The sequence below is a fragment of the Nelumbo nucifera genome, chromosome 7 (genome assembly GCF_055504915.1).
Source record: "Nelumbo nucifera cultivar China Antique chromosome 7, China Antique-T2T, whole genome shotgun sequence".
Classification (NCBI taxonomy): Eukaryota; Viridiplantae; Streptophyta; class Magnoliopsida; order Proteales; family Nelumbonaceae; genus Nelumbo; species Nelumbo nucifera.
The window spans coordinates 1,796,151-1,804,079 of NC_142655.1; the positions used below are offsets into that span (position 1 = coordinate 1,796,151).

The window sequence follows — 7,929 nt, forward strand, 5'->3', positions numbered from 1 at the left end:
TCCTTCTAATTAATGTGTGTCGTCACATATCTATCTTAATCTCACAAAATTGGTTTCATTAATTTTATTTCACAGCGGAAATGGCATCTGGAAACCCAGAAGCAGAAGCTGCAGAATCCCTCCTTCTCAGATCAATAATGTTGTTCTCAAGGCAGCTGCACTTAAGAAATCGCCGACAAGACCTGCAAGCTCTACTTCTGGGAGCAAAATGATTGTTCCACAGCCCAAATCCATTTCCTATCTTCACGCTGACATTCTTCTCCAGAAGACACAGAAACCGAAACGAAATCCAGGCAAAGTTCCTCAAATCAACCATGAACAAATTGACAAGGAGATAAACAAGAACATTAATCCTGTCTCTGATCCTCAGACCAGCAGCAAGGATGCTCACAAGTCCCAACCACACATCCAAAAGCGCGGCGATCAACTGGGCCGAACCCATCAATATTAATATACATCCTGCAGAGAGAAGGGACCCTTTCTCTTTCTCAGACCAGAGACTTCTCATGGCCGAACACAAGAGAAAGGCCCCTATAAAGCTAGTTGCTATATGCATATATAATGCATGGTGGACTTATATATATGTTGTGTGCTCCTCTATATATAATTAGACACAGTTAGATATATATATATATATATATATAGCTCTACTAATTAGCTAGTTTCTAGCCATCTGTGTGGACTTGGTGCTCTATCCCTTTCCAAACTTTCCACTATTTTAAGAGAACTCTATCTACTTCTAGTTTGCCTCTGCAAAAGCTCTAGGTAATCTTCTATCAGATAATAAATGTTCTCTTTTCTATGTAAAAAACTTTGGGTTGGAATGAAGTTGTATTGTGAAGCTTTAATTTGATATCGATCTCTACTACTCCATTACGTTCCAATAGATTTGTCACAATTAAGTATCAACTGTGATCGAACATCATCATGATCATGAAGAAAAGTTGACTTAAACAGAACAGACTTCAATTTGTATTTAACTAACTATATATAATATAGGAAATTTACTGGAATCTAGAATCACAAACAACGGTTTAATTATTTGATTCTTTCTTTTGGATCCTTGTGGTCGTTTGACGAGGCATTTATGGTATACAACCAAGTTCATTACAACGGTAGACGTAGGTTACTACGTTCTGAAATTTATTGAACCAGCGGCGGGGGACCACCTACCATTGATGAAGGTAGCTCGTCATCCCCAAGAAGATTCATTTGCGAGCTGCTGTGTTTTCACTTCAACTTCCCGATTATGAATCAAGCCTTGCTTGGAGCTACGTACCGCTCGTTTGGCAATTTAAATAAACTCAATTAATACACCGAGTTGGCAGTTGTGGTTGTCACAGTAGGAGATACATTCTACCATGGTTTCAAGAGCTTACATTATATATATATATATATATATATATATATATATACTAAGAAACTCTAATTCAGTTACTTTCAGCAATTCTGTGAACCCTTGATGATCGAAATTATTTTTGTTCTTAGTAAGGCTTAGTTTGGGAAGAGCAAAAAAATACAAATATGCATGTATAGTGAAAAGTCTTGTACATGATATTTCTAAACTTTTGTATTTGCATTGTACATATTTGTATTTATATTCCTCCCAAAACGAGCCTAAGATTAATTTGGAAAGATTACAAATACAATACAAATGCATACAAAATAATGCAAAGACAAGGTTTTGCACTCTAGATATATTTGTGTTTGTACTCCTTCCGAACTGAGCCTAAAGAGCTATTTGTGAAGGTAAACATTATAGAAGTTTATGAGTAAATATTTTAAATGACTTATCCGACAAGTCATTTATAGAAGAGTTTGGGATGTTTTTCTAGGGATCATTTGTTTATTTCTTTTATTATTTGAGTTATAACTCAACCCCATATAAGGTTTTTAAGTATTAGCTAGGAATCAAGGTTTTGAGAAATCAACCCGTTGGGTGCTTTCTAGGGGTGTCCATAAAAAACAAACTAAACTGGAAAATGTGGTTAACAGAACCAATCAGTATATATATTTATATGTATATTACATATTTTTAATATATATCGCATATTATTTATATATTATATATAAATATATATGCATTATTTATTTAAATAATATACATATATTATATTTATAACTGAAACCAATCAATCAGTTAACCCCGGTGGTACCGGTTCAATTTTCGATTTGGAAAAATTAAAAAACTGATAAAACTGGTTCTATTTGAAAAAAAAAAAGAAAAATAACTATGATTCGGTTAACTGAACTGTAGACACCCCTGCTTTCTAATTCTTAGATCATGCAAAAGGCCTAGTCTTGACGAGTTGGGAAGTCATCGCTTATGAATATGTGATGCTTGGTTTTTCTCCTCTATTGTGGAGTTATAGTCATATAATTAAAGAATGTCATCGTTGTGTTGAGCAACTATGCTGTTTTTTATCAAAAAAAAAAAAAAAGAAAGAAAGAGTATTCAAGAAGTCAGTTGGAGATGAGATCTCACTCTCCTTTTCGTGAATGAGGGTGAGATCCGTCCGAATACAATTGAGAGAGGTAGCTTGCCCAGTAGTTTTTGCTTGGGTAGCAGCTATTAACTACCCAATAAGGCTTAATAATATGAATTTTTTAACTCGGCATTTAAGGGAGTGTTGCACTATGATACGATTTAATGCTTTTGTTTTCATCTGTTTTTTTTTTTTTTTAAATTGCCACACCGGGAGAAAAAACAAAAACACATTCTTGAACCGTATTTTTGTTTCCAAAAGCAAAATCAATGTGGTTTTATGTAAAATAAACAATTTATGTTTATGTTTTTGAAACCATCAAAATGATGGTTTTCAAAAACGAAAAAAAAAAGGTTTGTAATATAGATATCATATTTATTTTAGGAAGAATTACGAATATGATTTATAAATATCATATGATATATGAAACACAATATTATGAAAACTGTTCTAATCAGAAACATAACTCAAGATCAATGTTAATTTCAGTTTTGAAAACAAAAGGCACATATATAATCAAACATTAGGCTAGGCACATGGAGTTTACAATATTCAATTATTTTTATCCTAAGATGCTAGGCACACGTCTTTAAATAGGTATAAACTTGCAGATATGGTTATGATGCATGTACCTATAGACTTGTTCATGAGTCAGGTTTGGGTTTGACTTTTATCAAAATTCTAATGAAGCTGGTTTAAAACCTAAACCCAAAACAGTATAGAGTTAGTTGAGCCTAAAGCCCTTGTTCATGAGTCAGGTTTGGGTTTGACTTTTATCAAAATTCTAATGAAGCTGGTTTAAAACCTAAACCCAAAACAGTATAGAGTTAGTTGAGCCTAAAGCCCTATCCATGAACAGGTCTAGATACAAAAGATATTAACAGTGTTGGAAGTCACCGTATTTGTAAAGGGGTCTGGTGAAACAATAGAGCTAGGATTGTGTCTATCTGGTAGAACTGTTTGTTTATAACAAACATAAAAAAGGCCCTAAAGATATGTGGGTCAATGATAAAGTGTTTTTTGTTGTATTGACTTGGATGAAGTAGTGCCTTTCTATTTCACTCAACAAAATTCAGTCATCATTCAATGTTTTTAGCCCTGAACTGGACGTAGTGATGTTGAAGTGGGGCTACATTAATTCCTCAAAAGCCGTGATTTCATACATTTTACTATGACACTGAAACCTATCATATAATAGATGTGTAGTGTCAAATTATGTTGATAGGTTGTTGGAACATATTTTATTGGCAGGTGATCCAGACCCTATCCACTAGTCATTGGGTGTGGCTGTGTGAACATGCAGACACGGAGATTGTTTCTTTTGAGACAAGATGTTTTTCATAATAGCCATTAAAGGTTCAATAATGTTTGAAGGGTTCAACTATGGTATGGAAAACATATGATATCGAAAAAACAACTGACTAATAAACTGGAATCATAAAAGTGGTAATGAATCAGGTGTCATTTATCAAAATTCATGGGTAGGTTTTGATTGGCCAGAATTCTTTCCATATCATATCTTTCCTGTATCATAGATTTTCCCATGTTTAAAAACTCATGGCCAATAAAGAGGTGGGGCTGCAAATGGATCAAATAATAAATCAATAATCAAAAAAGCGAATTTGGACTCCTTTTTATTCTATTTCAGATTCGATCTTATCTATATCAGGTTTATATCATACATGACTTTTGAATTGTAATGGGATTTTGAGGGGTATTAATATATAATAAAAAAAGATCAAGTTGTGATAAAAAATGAATTAATAATGACTTTGGTATTATATTCTATGAACAAAATGAATCGAAAATAACTTGTATATATGAAGGGAAAACCTGTTCTGGCCTCAGTTATCTCTGTACTTCTTCCAAACTGAGCCTTTGTAATTTTAATGAAATCTTACTTTTATCTAACCAAAAAAATACTTGTATGAAAATTGAACCTATGACACTAGTAAAAATGTTACATTCAAAACAATTTTACAAATAAATACAATATAGATATATGATGCATACATACATAAATATACTGAATCGAATTGAATTATTATCATATATATCCAATTATCAATAGAGGGAATTGGATGACCTTTAATCATATTGAAATCCCATTCAAATTTGCCTAAATAAAAACTGCTTGCAGCCAATCCAGGTACGAAGTAGGCAAGCGATTAATCTGACTCTGAAGGCTGGTCTGTTGGGATTATCTTTCTAATTTCTTCTTCAAGTGTTTTGGACTAATTCATATAAACCGATATAAAGAGTTACTTTAGCTACAATGAGTTTTAAAATTATCTTAAAAACCAACCTCTATGAGCCACACCTCGGGACATGAATTTTATAATTTGTCCACTTGTGATGTCAGTCCTCATGAACTGAGAAGCTCGCATTTTTTATTGATAGAATCGATTTAACATTTCAACAAACAGTCTCCCATGCATGTATTTTAAAGGCATGCATGTTTCAATTAGAAGGGTAAATTGCAGATTAATACTTTGTACTTCGGGGCTAGTCTCATTTTAATACCTGAATCTGAATTTGAAAAAAAGAAAAAAAAAAAAAAAACTATTAATTTAGTACTCGTCTTTAGCGGTCTGGTAGTTATTTGACACACATGATATTACATGTAATTTGTAACATTTAAAATTCCAAACTTACCCTTAGAAGAAGAAGATGCTATTCATTGGCTTCTTCCTTGAGACTAAACCAGATCAAGTAGCGATGAACAGAGTCCTAATTCATCTTTGTTTACATCCATTATTGGAAAAATATTTCTTCATGGATTTTATTATGTTTTCATCTCTTGTCATTTTCAAATAAATAAACTTATTAAAAAACAAAAAAAAAAAAAAACAGAATTTATTCATTAATCAAGAGGGCCATTAACAATAGAAAAAACAAAAAAAAAAGAAAAAAAGAAAGAGAAAGAAAAACATGTTGTTGTTCTCTGATAACTACCTCGAGAGACTGTCTTCTTTGAATATGAGATTGTAAAGAGATGAGAGACAACAACATCAAGAGAGGCTTTGTATGGGAGAGGAAAAAAAAAGAATTAGGATAAAATGAATTCAATATGGTTGGTTGATAATGAAAATTAAATGACACCCTAAGGGCATTTTTATCCTTTACATGCCACTTAATTTGCAATTCACCCCAATTATAAACAGCCTCAAATAATATTATATATGAGTCAATTTATATTAATCAACCCAAAATGTTGGAGGTAGAAATAGAAAGGTGCCAAACACATCCCAACATTTCCGTGAAAAACATTAGCATTGCCATGAAACATTATTTTTGGGCCAAGCAAATTAAAGTCCGGCCGGTTAACAAAATGATTTTGGAGTCCTGCCCAGCCGCCAGCTCTGACCATGATCAGATCGAATTCAGATCAGCTGGCACCTATCATCAGACACTCCCAACTTGTCCCAACCCGCCACTGCAACCCACGTTGGGAACATCTCCTCTCCTCATGAATGGCAAAGGGAGTTGTTCCCAATGTACGGCTGCAATAGCTTGTTGGGAGCGTTTCTGTGGTTACCCATAATAAGAAAACGTTTAAAGGGATTAGTGTGATAGTACCCAATCCACTTTCACGCTTTAAAGTTGAATGTAATTGATCATTACATGCCTTCTTTTCATTGGTTAGTGTAAAATGAACTCCATGATTGATCAGGGAGTGCCTTTCAGGCTTTCATTCACCACTCAATTGTGAAGGAATTCATCTTATTATTTATAAGCATGCATGTGTCTATGCTCTTCTCAAGTCCCAACTGAGAAACACAGCAAGACTTAGCACAGAAATATTGTGCATACATCTCAGTACTCCTGATCTATTATTTCCTTTTCATCAATAATGGCTCAATTGGTGATCACCAACAACTCCTCTCAAATGCTCCACCTGATGAAGCCCAACAATCAACAGATCAAAACAGCCGCGTAAGTAGTTCATTTTGCTTTTCTAATGCTGTTCTCTCTTCTTTTTATTCATTTCAATTCATCAAGTAGAAGTAATCTTTCTAAGTAGTGTGTGTCACATAGTTTTAATCTCACAAAATTGTTTTCAATAATTACAGAGGAAGAGGAATTGGCACCTGGAAACCCAGAAACAGAAGCCCTCCTTCTCAGATCAATGTTGTTCTCAAGGCAGCTGCATTTAAGAAATGGTCGATGATAAGTCCTGCAAACTCCACCAATCGTCGGAGCAACATGACTGTTCCAGAGCAGCCCGAATCCATCATTTCCTATCTTCAGGCTGCTGACGTTCTTCTCAAAGTAGAAGCAAGCCCACCGCCAGTGGATAAAGGCAGTGGTAGTCAAACCAACAGAAACAATCCCACTGTTAGACCCAAGGAGTTATCAACTAAAGAAAATGACAAAGTGAACAAGGAACTCAAGGATAAAACAAAGCAGGAAAACTAATCCTTCCTCTGATCGTCAGACCATTCAAGGATCGATCGATGTGACCAATTAATTATAAGTATACACATCCAGAGAAGGGAACCACCGAGTTCTCATGGCCAAATCCATGAGAAAGGCCGCTAGCTAGCTATATGCATGGTGGAGTTATATATATGTTGTGCTCCTCTACTATATATAATTAGTAATTAGACAGATATATATAGCTCTACTAATTAATTAGCTAGTTTCTAGCCCATCTGTGTGGACTTTCTACTGTTTTAAGACAACTCTACCTCTTGTTTGTATGCAGTGTGTATATCAAGAAAGCACTAGCTTGTCTGTGTGTGTATTGGGATTGGAATTTAATTGTTTTGAAGCTGTGTTTAATAAAAATTCGGAAAAATTAATATGGGCTTTCCAAAATCCAAACGCCCAGATCACTATTCAAATATGAAGTTAATTATTTTGAGTAACTTCTCTGAAACACCGATATTCAACCACTACATAACACACCCCAAACGGGCTATCAATATACCGAATTGGCAGTGGTGGATATACAGCATTGAAGATACCTGTTATACGTGACGGTGGTCTGAGAACTGTGATGTGAAGGAAGTCTGAGTTCAGTTGCTTTCGGCCAAATATCTGCAAGTGAACAAGGCCTGTGCAAGTGCAACCAGTCTAATAAATCGTCCACAGTACTTTTTACTCGAAATACTGGATCAATCATTCAAATTATCCTCACGTGGGTTTTGGTAAACTATTTAGGAATCTTTCTGTTGAAAAGTACGAGTGGTAATCCTGTAATTTTCCTTTGAGAGTTGGTAGTGGTCTTGGGAGTTGGTAAAAGTGAAATACTTTATATTTCTTGTCATCGGAAACTTTTTGTAAGACAGTTCAAGAAGCTAAGAACAAGTAAACACAGAATTCTACGTGAGCTTTCTTTTCATCTTCTCTTCTTCGGATTCTTTTGGTTCTTCCTTTGATCTTTTCACCATCACACTTCCTTTGCTCCAACAAATTTTTGGTATCACAGCAAAGATCC

The 7,929-nt window shown here is 34.4% G+C and overlaps 1 long non-coding RNA gene across 1 annotated transcript; it reads left to right on the top strand.

The window, feature by feature from the left end:
- The first annotated feature begins 6,247 nt into the window (after window positions 1-6,247).
- On the top strand, window positions 6,248-7,291 carry LOC104597639 (uncharacterized). Its single transcript, XR_016078745.1, has 2 exons — window positions 6,248-6,422; window positions 6,560-7,291. It is a non-coding gene; the product is annotated as an uncharacterized LOC104597639 (long non-coding RNA).
- The last annotated feature ends 638 nt before the right edge of the window (window positions 7,292-7,929 follow it).